Source organism: Tamandua tetradactyla, chromosome 10 (assembly GCF_023851605.1).
Source record: "Tamandua tetradactyla isolate mTamTet1 chromosome 10, mTamTet1.pri, whole genome shotgun sequence".
NCBI lineage: Eukaryota > Metazoa > Chordata > Mammalia > Pilosa > Myrmecophagidae > Tamandua > Tamandua tetradactyla.
Window position 1 is genome coordinate 104,223,965 of NC_135336.1, and position 12,053 is coordinate 104,236,017.

Consider the following 12,053-nt stretch of genomic DNA (forward strand, 5'->3'; position numbering starts at 1 on the left):
GCTTGAATTATTTGACAAAATATTATTTAAATTTGTATGCTTTCGAACTCTCATTTATTCAACAAGATTTTTTTAGGTCCTATCACATGCCAAGCATTGTACTAAGTGCCATGACACAATGTAGGGGGAAAAAAGGCAAAGTCCCTGCCCTCAAAAAGCTTACTTCTAATGGAAGAGACAAACATTAAATTTGATAAGTGATATTAAGTATTCTGTATGTTGCAGAGAAGAACAGAAGTGTGGGGGTTTAATAGTCAATAAAGACCCCACTGAGGAGATGACATTCGAGAGAGCTTGAATAAGTTATGACAGTGAGCTGTGTGGATACTAGGGGAAGAGAATTCCAGGCAGAGAAGACAGACAGTGCAAAGGCCCTGAGGCAGGAGAAGGTGCTGTATATTGGAAGAACAGCAGGAGACCAGTATTATTGGTACAGAATGAGTGAGGAGATGATGGCAGTGATACCAGGGGGGTCAGGTCATCTAGGGCATTATTAGTTATTGTAAGAGCCCTGTCTTGTACTCTAAGTGGGATGGGAAGCCATTGGAAGGTTTTGAGCAAAAATTCACACAGTCAAGCTTACTGTTAACAGGTCATTATATTTAACAGGGTACTCTGACTGTATTAAGAATATATAAGATACTGTACGATTTTGCTTTTATGACCTTGGTAAAGATAAACTTACAAGATTATAATATGGAATATAAGGGACCTAGAGAAACACAGAAGCTACAGATAGGTAAACAGTTAGCTAATAAGGTTGAACTTAAATGTAAAGGAATGTATAGAAGTGATGGCAGCTCATTAGTGAGTTTATAAATAATATTGTCATATTGAAGGTGAATATGATTGAAAGTTGTATAGAGTCATGTATCCCACCAATTAACACCACAAATACAAGTTCTTGCATGAACTACTCCAAAGGTATAGTGGAGAATAGGGGGAAACTATTACTGCATGCTATGGTCTGTGTTTACCAGGGAAACATCAACAGTACCACAGGAATACCAGGGGTAAATAATTGGAGGTGGGGAGCAAGAGTTAAGGGAAGGTTTGGGTTTTCTAGTTAGTGAAGGTCTGTTTAGCAATTATTTTTCTCTTGGGAGCCATGAAAATTGTCTAAAATGGAAAGTGTTGATGATTATACAACTAAGCAAGGATAATGTGAGACACGGATTGTTGACTTTGGACATTATACAGGATGCCCAATGGATGGCGGGGGTGGAAGGATACACTGACTGAGAAGTAGAATGGCGAATTGTGGTATATACGTATAATCAAATATTGTGTAGCTACAGAAAGGAACGAAGTCATTAGGCATGCAACAAGGTGAATGAAACTGGAAGACATTATGTGGTACAAAATAAGCCAGGAACAAAATAACAAATATTGTATGGTCTCTCTTAGAAAATACCTATAAGAAAATTGGGGACTAGATTGTAAGGTCTTACAGCAATCACATTTATTCTGGAGCTGTAATTATTTCTAGATTCTTAGATGCTATACTGTATATGTAGAAGCTGGTATTTCTTGCAACTTTAGGTACTTGTGTGACACCTAAGACTCAGAGTAGGAGTTCTGCAGATCTTAAAGCCAGCATTGCTACATACAACAACTGTTAAAGAAACTGAAAAAGAGATCAGGCTTCAAATAGAGATAAGAATGAAGCCAATATGGTTGGGACTAAGGTAAATCAGAATACAGGGGTAAGGAGGACATTGTATTTTAGAACTTCACCTACTGTATGACACCAAAGGAAGAGAGGCTTATTTTGCCAAAACCTAAACTTTCTGTAGCATGTAATCTACCTCAACCTGGCTGGATAACTCATATAAACAACCCAAACACATGTAGCCCAAAATGGGAATGAGGGCTTGTAATTTTGTACAGTTTAATGTAATGCCCAGATACATCCAAATGTATATTGAACAGATAACTTAAAAGTATTGGCAAAGTCCCTTAAGGGACAGGAGAAAATATATGGAACTATTAAGCTTTACCACCGTGGAAACTCCTGGTACTGCCTCAAACATCAGGGACTCCCAAGTCAACAGGCTAAACCCTTGATCTTGTGACTTGCTCTTGTGACGCTTATTTAGGTGGGGAAGAATCTATAGTTATGCCTAAGAGTTACTGTCACAGGACCCTTTTTTATAGCATTTCTGTTTGTTTGTTTTGTTTTGGCATGGGCAGGCACCAGGAATCAAACCCGGGTCTCCAGCATGGCAGGCAAGAATTCTGCCTGCAGAGCCACCATCACACCATCCACACAGGACCTCTTTTGTTGCCCAGATATGGCCTCTCTCTCTCTAAGCCCAAATCTTTGGGTGAAATCATTGCCTTCCCCCCTACATGGGACATGACATCCAAAGGTGAAATTCTCCTGGCAACGTGGGATATGAATCCCAGGGATGAGTCTGGTCCTGGAAGCATGGGATCAGCAATGCCTTCCTGACCAAATTGGGGAAAATTGTAGCAAAATAAAGTATCATTGGCTGAGAGAGTTCGAAGAGTGGAAAGGCTCTTCTGAAGACTACTCTTATGCAAGCTTCAGCTAGATATTGCTATATATTATAGTTTGCCAAACCCCAATGAAAACCATCCCTGTCCATCCTTAAAGAACACATAGGGCTTTATCTGAGATTCCACATAAGTTCCACACATTATGATTACTTTCCAGAAACCTATAACCTCCAGATGGGTTCCTAGGCCAGATAAGTCCTGGAACTCAAAGGGGCCAGCCTCTCCAAGAACATCAACTAGTTCTATCCCCCAACCCATATTATCAATAGTCCCTTCCAACACGAAAAAGTTAGTTGGGCATAGTCCAAATGCACCTAAAGATTGGGAGAAAGATCGAAGGAGAAGGAGGAGTTATAACAGAGAAGATAGGATTTAATGAGTATGACTGCTGAATCATTATATTGATATTTCTTTTAGTCTCCAGTGTCTTGGAGCAAGTAGAAGGAGAAACCTAAAATTGTGGAATTGTAACCTATACCAAACTCTGAAATTTGTCCTATGACTACTTGTTACAATGTATTTTGAAACTAATTGCTTTTTGTATACATGTTTTATTTCAAAATTTTAAAATGTTAAAAAAAAAAGAATACATAGAAAGAAGATGTATCCAGCATCATAGGCTAAATTATGCTGTAATAATAGAGTCCTACTGCTTCAGACAGCAAGGTTTCTGTCTTGGGTAGGCTGGGACCTCTGTCTCTGCACTGCCATCCTCCCTCAGTGACCCAGGCCAGCAGGACAGCTACTATTTGAGCAGTGGCATGGCGGAAGAGAAGGTGTATTCTGTTGGGACTCAAAGTGACAACTCAACACTTAGACCCAGAATGACCTGCCTCATGTCTGCTCGCGACTCATTGTCCAGAAATGGTCACAGGGTCCCACAACCTGTGGGGGGAGGTGCGGTCCTACTATGGTCTGCAAGTGTGGAATACTGGGTAAGCAGAACTAAAGCAGGAGCTGCTGCCATGATCCAAGCAAGACCCCAAGGAGGACATCAGGAAGCTGCTGCAAGAATCCAGGCAACAGAAGGTGAAGAGAAGAACCAGGGTGGCCGCAGGGTAGGTGGCAGGACACAGCAGGATTCTGGATACATTTCAAAGGTAGATTTGACAAGGTTTGTGGATGGATTAGATGTGGAGTGTGAGAGAAAAAACAAAGGCAAGGATGACTCTGGGATTCGGCGCCTGAGCAACTAGAAAAAATGGGGCTGGCACTGGCATGGTAGAGTGCATAAGGAACACATTTAATGGGGGGGCTACCAGGAGTTAAGTTTAAGACGCCAATTAGGCTTCCAAGGAGAAACGTGAGTAGGCAACTAAGTGTATGGATTCTGAATTCAGGGGAGAAGACAGACTGAGGTACAGCCTCAAGATGGAATTTCAAGTCAGGCGAGTCACAAACCTGGCAGAGATCACCAAGGCAGTGCGTGTCGGTTCAGGAGAGATTAGAACTGAGTCCCTGGACATTTCCATTGGGTAAGGAGTGGTCAGAGAGACGGGAAGAAAAGTAGAGAGGTGGTATGCTAGAAGCCAAAAAAGAGATTCAAGGGGGTTGGAGCGACTAGCTATGTCAGATGCTGCCAGTATGTTTTATTAATTAAGTTTTAAACAGAAAGCATTTACAATGAGCAGATACAGTGCAGGGAATGGACTGTTTAAATTTTTTTTCAGTTTGTTACAAGTCTTCTAAGCTTCCTTTTCTTTTCCTTTCTTGTCTTTTGGATTGGTTGAACAGTTTTTAATTTTTTTTCATCTTTCTGCTCCACTAATATGGAAATTAAATGTTTATTCCTCTTCTCTTAAAGGATACCTTAGAAATATTGATGCCTAATTAAAATATCAAAATCTAAAATATAGCATTAAACCCTCCTCTCAATCTATACAAGAACTTCAGATGACTTCAATTCTGGTCACCCCACTTCTCATGTCATATATCATAATTCTTATTTTTTAATATAACAAGTCATGATAATCATTGTTTCATTCAAGCAATCTTGGTATAGATTTTCCCCCAAATTTACCATTTTCTTTGTTCTTCAATCCTTCTTGCATCTCAGACCTGCTATCAACAATTGTTTCCCTTCTGTTCAATGTGCATCCTTCAGAATTTTTTTAAATGGGAATCTGTTAGTAGCAAACTCTTTGTGCTTCTTTCTCTGAAAATGTTATTTCACATTCATTCTTGATCATTTTACTAGATGTCCCATTCTAGATAGATGACTATTTTCTGACATTACTTTGAAGATATTATTCTAATCTCTTCTGACTAAGGAAAATTTAGTCTTTTTGACATTACCTTATGTGGCTGACTTTTGTGTTGGTGTAGATTTTAAGGTCTTCGACGTTCTGTTTTCTTTGATTTCATTATGCTATATTCGGTTTTATTTAGATTTGGACTTCTTTCTACTCATCCAGCTCGGGATTCATCAGGCCTCTCAAAATCTGAGAAATGGTGTGTTTCATCAATTCTTTTTCTTATTAGAGAAGTTATATTTTCACAGAAAAATCATGCATAAAATGCAGGATTCCCATATATCATCCTATTAATAACACTTTGCATGAGTGTTGGATATTTGTTACAACTGATGAAAGAACATTTTTAGAATAATTTTACTATTCTAATAATAATTATTATTATTTTTAGAATAATTTTACTATAACTATAATCCATGGTTTACATTAGGGTTCACTTTTGTGTTGTACAGCTCTATGTGTTTTGGTTTTGATTTTGTTCTAGTGATGTATATACAACCTAAAATTTCCCCCTTTTAACCACATTTGAATATATAATTCAGTGCTGTTACTTACACTCACAATGTCGTGCTACTATCACCACCATCCATTATCAAAACTTCGGCCTCACCTCAAATAGAAACTCTGTACAATTTAAGCTTTTAACTCCCCATTCCCTACCCCCACCTCAGCCCCTGGTAAACTAGTTTCTAACTTCATGAATTTGCTTATCCTAATTATTTCATATCAGTGAGATCACACAATATTTGCCCTTTTCTGTCTGACTTATTTCCCTCAATATGATGTCTTCAAGGTTCATCCATGTTGTTCCATGTCTCAGAAATTGATTCCTTTTCATGGCTGAATAATATTACATGTGTAAATAGCCCTATTTAATTATCTGTTCATCAGTTCATGGACATTTAAGTTGCTTCTATGTTTTGGCAATCGTAATATAATTCTGCTATGAACATCAGTGTGCAAATATCTGTTCAAATCCCTGCTCTCAATTCTTTTGGATATATACCTAGAAGTGAAACTGCCAGGTCATATGGTAGTTCGATACTTAATTTTCTGAGGAACTACCCAAACTGCCTTCCATAGTGGTTGCACCATTTTACATTCCCTCCAACAATGAATGACAGTTTCTGTTTCTCCACATCCTCTCCAACACTTGTAATTTTCTGCTTTTTAACAGTAGCCTTTCTAGTTGGTGTAACTTGGTATCTCATTATGGTTTTGATTTGCTTTTCTCTAGTGGCTAAATCAATGTTGAGCATCTTCTCATGTGCTTTTGGACATTTGTATATCTTCTTGGAGAAACGTCTATTCAAGTCTTTTGCCCATTTTTAAATTGGGTAATTCATCTTTTTGTAGCTGAGTTATAGGATTTCTTTATATTTTCTGAATGTTTGGATATTAAACCGTTATCAAATATGTAGCTTCCAAATATTTTCTTCTTTTCTATACGTTGTCTTTTTACTTTCATGATAAAGTCCTTTGATGCAAAAAAAAAGTTTCTAATTCTGGTGAGGTCTATTTAACTTTTTTTTTTTGTAGCTTGTGCTTTGGGTATAAAGTCTAAGAAACCATTGCTTATCCACAAGGACCTGAAGACGTTTCTCTATGCTTGGTTTAGGAGCTTCATAGTTCTGCTTCTTATGTTTAAGTCTTTGATCCATTTTGACTTAGTTTTTTATATGGTGTGTCCATCCTTCTTTCTTCCTCGTGTGGACATCCAGTTGTCCCAGCACCATTTGTTGAAGAGACTATCCTTTCCCAATTGGCACCTCACTAAAAATCAATTGGCCATGAACATGAAGACTGATTCTTGAACTCTCAATTTTATGCCATTGGTCTCTATTCTTTCCTCAAAAATTTTCAAGATTGAGAAGGAGTGATCATGGAGATGTGAGGAAAGTGTAGGATATTGGGAGCCAAATAAAGTTTCATTCATTTCCTTCCTTTGTGGCACACTGCCTGTTAGAACTTCTCTTTCTCTTCCATGTTTTAAACCACTCTTTCATATTTTCATCTCTTTGCCTCTCTCTCTTTTTTATGTTTTCTTTTGAGATATAATTTACATACCAAAATTTACCCTTTTAAAGTGTACAATTCAGTGGTTTTCAGTATATTCACAAAGTTGTGCAACCATCACCATTATTTAATTCCAGAACACATTCAGCACACCACAAAGAAACTCTATAGCAGTTACCAATAATTTCCCATTCATGACCCAGGAACCACTAATCTACATTCTGTCTCTATAGATTTGGCTAGTCTAGACATTGCATATAAGTTAAATCATACAATACATGGCCTTATATGTCTGGTTTCTTTCACTTAGGGTAATGCTTTCACGATTCATCCATAGTGCAATGTTTTATAACACGTCATTCCTTTTTATGGCTGAATAATATTCCATTGTACGAATATACCACATTTTGTTTATTCATTCATTAGTTTATAGATATATAAGTTGTTTCTACCTTTTGGTTATTATGACTAATACTGATATGAACATTCATGTACAAGTGATTTTGTGGGTACACGTTTTCATTTATCTTGAGTTGGGGACCCTAGGAGTGGAATTGCTGGGTCATAAGGGAACTCTATATTTAACTTTTTGAGTGGCTACCAAACTGTTTTCGAAAGTGGCTGCAACATTTTATATTCCCATCAACAAAATATAGTTTCCAATTTTTCCACATCCTCACCAAAACTTGTTATCATTCCTCTTTTGTATTACAGGTGTCTCAGTGGATGTGAACTGGTATCTCATTGTGGTTTGGGTTTGCATTTCCCTAATAACTAATGATGTGAAGGATTTTTTCATATGCTTATTGACCATCAATATATCTTCCTTTTTTTTTTTTTGAATGCTGTATAGTGGGGTCACATTTCATTCTTTTTCCGTATGAGCATCCCATTATTGCATCACTATTTGTTGAATTTTTGTTTGTTTTTTGTTTGTTTGTTTTGCTTTGGGAAGTACGTGGGCTGGGAATCAAACCCAGGTCTTCTGCATGGCAGGCTAGAATTCTACCACTGAACTACCCTTGCACCCCCCCCATCAATACACCTTCTTTAGAGAAATGTCTATTATAATACTTTGCACATTTTTAACCAGGTTATTTGTTTTGTTGTTGTTGTTGAGTTGCAAGAATCATTTATGTATACTGGAAACAAGTTCCTTATCAGATGATTTGCACATATTCTCTGCCATTCTGTAGGGTGTCTTTAACTTTCTTGATGTGTTCTTTGAAGGACAAAAGTTTTTAATTTTTATGAAGTCCAAGCTATCCAACTTTTTCTTTAGTTGCTTGTGCTTCTGGTGTCATATCTAAGAAACTGCAATGTAATCCAATGTCACACAGAGTCACACATATGTTTTATTCAGAATTTGTAGGTTTAGATCTTACACTTAGGTCTTACAGTAAGTTTTTGATTATTTTGTATGTGGCTATTCAGTCATCCTAGCACCATTTGTAGAAGAGATTATACTTTCCATAACCCTGAATTGTCTTGGCATGCTCACTGAAAATCAGTATACCATAGACACCTGAGCTGACTTACGAATTCACGGGTCTATTCAATTGATCTATATATCCATCCTTATTCTAATACCACACTGTCTTGATTATTCTTGCTTTACTGTAATTTAAAAAATCATCAAATATGATTTTGCCTACATTTTTTTCATTTTCAGATTGTTTTAGCTATTCTGGGACCCTTGCATTTTCATATGAATTTTAAGATCAGCTTTTCTATTTCTGGGGGCAGGAAAGGCAGCTGGAATTTAGATATGTATTGCATAGAATCTGCAGAACAATTTGAGCTATATTGCCATCTAAGCAATATTAAATCTTCTGATCCATGAACAGAGGATGTCTTCCTATTTAATAAGAACATCTTTAATTTCTTTCAATGATGTGTTGTAATTTTATATGTATAAACCTTGAACTTTTGTTAAATGCATTCTTAAGTGTTTTGCTCATTTTGATGCTATTGTTAGAAATGGAGTTGTTTTCTTAATTTCATTTTCAGATTTGAAGTATACACTGGGGATGTATAGAAATAAAATTGATTTTTATATACTGGTCTTGTATCATGCAAGCTTGCTGAACTTGTTTATTCACTCCCGTAGAAATATTTTGTAAATTCCTGAGGACTTTCTATATACAAGATCATGTCCTCTGCAAATAGAGATAGTTTTACTTCTTCTTTTTAGTTTAGATGCCTTCTATTTACCTAATTGCTGTTGCCAGATCTTCCATTAAAATGTTGAATACAAATGATGCAAGGGGTTATCCTAGTCTTAAAGGGAATGTTTCCCATCATTCTCCATTTAGTACGATATTAGTTTGGTGTTTTTATAAATGCCTTTTACCAGGTTCAGAAAGTTCCCTTATATTCCTTGTTTTGTTAATGTTTTTATCATGAAAAGGTGTTGGAGTTTGTAAAACTTTTCCCAGTACATATTGAGATGATCATGTGGGGTTTTTTTGTCTTTTCTTCTGTTAACATAGAGTTTTAGACTGAATGAGTTTCATATGTTGGACCAACCTTGCATTCCTGGGGTAAATCCTAGTTGGTGATGGTATATAAATGCTCTCAATATGTTCCTGGATTCCATTCTCTATTATTTTGTTAAGGATTTTTGCACCTGTATTAATAAGGGACATTGGTCTGTAGTTTTCTTTTCTTCTTATGTCTTTGTCTGGTTTGGTATCAGGGTAATACTCACCACATAGAATGAATTGGGAAGTATTTCCACCTCTTTCATTTTTTGGAAGAGTTTGTAAATGATTGGTGTTAATTCTCCCTCAAATATTAGATGGAATTCACCAGTGAAGTCATCTCAGCTTGGGTTTTTCTTTGTGGGTAGTTTTTCATCACTAACACAATCATCTTATATGTTATAAGTTTATTCAGATATTCCATTTTTCTGGAGTCAATTTCAGTGATTTTTGTGTTTCTAGAAACATGCCCACTTCATCTACATTATATAATTTTTTCAACTGGAGTTGTACATAATTTTTCTCTATAATCCTTTTTATTTCTGTAAGGCCATTAGTAATGTCCCCTTTTATTTCTGAGCTTAGTAATTTGAGTCTTCTCATTTTATCTTGGTCAGTCTAGGTAAGGATTTGTTAAATCTGTCAATCTTTTCCAAGAACTAGCTTTCAATTTCATTGAATTTCTTTATTATTTCCTATCAGTATTCATTTATTTCTACTTTAATCTCTATTATTACCTTCTTTTACTTGCTTTAGGCTTAGTTTTCTCTTCTCTTTCTAATTTATTAAGGTGGAAGATTAGGTTATTGATTTGAGATCATTCTTCCTTTTTAATATAGTTACTTACAGTTATAAATTTCCCTGTAAGCACTGCTTTAGTTGCATCCCATACATCTTGTTATATTTTCACTTTCATTCATCTCAAAGAATTTTCTAATTTCTCTTGTGATTTCCTCTTTGACTTTTTGAGTTAAGCTATGTACTTAATTTCTGCATATTTGTGAATTTCCCAAATTTCCTTCTGTAACTGAATTATCTTTTCATTTCATTTGGTTAGAAAATATACTTTGTATGATTTTAATCATTTGGAATTTATTAAGACTTGTTTTATGGCCTAAAGAAAGGCTAATCCTGGAAGAATGCTCTGTGACACCTGAGAAATATATGTATTCTGTTAGTATATGTATGCTAACAGATGTCTGTTAGGTCTTGTTGGTTTATCATGTTGTTAAAGTTTTCTATCTCCTTGTTTATCTTTTTATAGTTCTTCTGTCTCCTTGTTTATCTTTTAATAACTCTTCTATATATTTTTTGAAAGTGAAATATTGAAATCTCCAGGTATTAATGTTGATATTTCTAATTCTCCCTTCAATTCTGTCAGTTTTTGCTTCATGGATTTCAGGGCTCTGTCATATGCATATATTTTTATAATTTGTTTTATTTTCTTGATGTATTTACCATTTTGTCATTATAAAATGAACTCATTTGTCTTCATTAGCAATATAGTCTTGAAATTTATTATAAGCCACTTCAGGACAGACACATATGTACTCTTGCTCTATCTTTTTCTCTCTCTCTCAGTATGTTATTCTTTACACAGTGTTCCTTTTCCCATACTCTGACTTTCAAGTTCTTTATGTCTTTGAATCTAAATTGTGTCTCTTATAGACAGCAAATAGTTGGATCATATATTTTTAACCATTCTGCCAATCTCTGCCTTTTGTTTGGAGTGCTTAATCCATTTACATTTAGTGTAATTTCTAATTTACATCTGCCATTTTGATATTTGCTTTCTTTATGCCTTATGTCTTTTTGTTCCTATCTTTCTCCATTGCTGCCTTTTAATGTGTTAAATACTTTCTAGTGTATCATTTTAATTCCCCTGTCTTTTCTTTTACTACATTTTTAAAATTAAAATTAAGATTTCAATTTATAACAGTCTAATTCAGATTAATACCAGTTTCCTTTCAATAGGATGCAAAAACATTGTTCCTATATAGTACCATTACTTCCCCTACTTTGTAGTGTTATTGTCATACAAATTATGTCTTTATATGTATATGCCCCTCAACCCAGATCTATAATTATTAATTCATTCAGCTGTCTTTCAAATAAGAAAAGAGAAATAAAGAGTTTCAAACAAAAAACACATTTATACTGACTTTTATATTTAGCTCTGTAATTATGTTTACTAATGCTGCTTGCTTGCTTCTTCATGTGGATTTAAATTACTGTCTAGTGTCCTTCCATTTCAGTCTGAAGGATCCCCTTTGGTATTTCTTGTAGAGAAGATCTGCTAGTAATGAATTCTCTCGGTTTTTGTTTGTCTTGAATGTCTTAACTTATTCTTCATATGTGAAGAGTAATTTTGCTGGATATAAAACTTTAGATTGGCAGTATTTTTCCTTTTAGTGCTTTGAATAAGCCACCCTTCTGCCTACTGGGCTTCCACAGTTTCTGAAGAGAAAGCAGCTGTTAATATTATTGAGGATCCTTTGTACATAATGAATTGCTTATCTCTTGCTACTTTCAAGATTCTGTCTTTGTCTTTTGACAGTTTGATAGTCTGTGTGAATTTCTTTAAGCTACTCTTAATTGGAGTTCATTAATCTTCTTAGATGTGCAAATTAATGTTTTTTGTTAAATTTAGGAAGGTTTTGGCCATTATTTCTTCAAATATTCTCTCTCCCCCTTTCTCTCTCTACTCTTATTCTACAACTCCCATTTTACATGTGTTGGTATGCCTGAGGGTATCCCACAAGTCCTTGAGGCTCATTTC

At 35.5% G+C, this 12,053-nt stretch overlaps 1 protein-coding gene across 3 annotated transcripts in view; it reads left to right on the forward strand.

Moving 5' to 3' along the window:
- The window catches only part of KCNJ6 (potassium inwardly rectifying channel subfamily J member 6), a 105,620-nt gene that overhangs the window by 88,834 nt on the left and 4,733 nt on the right, over positions 1–12,053 (forward strand). Inside the window, exon 1 of one of the 3 annotated variants that reach the window (XR_013158368.1) lies at positions 3,210–3,581. The exons of 1 other annotated variant lie outside the window; for it this stretch is intronic. The gene's annotated coding sequence lies outside the window, so the exon portion shown is untranslated. Of the gene's footprint in view, positions 1–3,209; positions 3,624–12,053 lie in introns of those variants that run through there. One more of the 3 variants, XR_013158369.1, reaches the window with a different exon arrangement.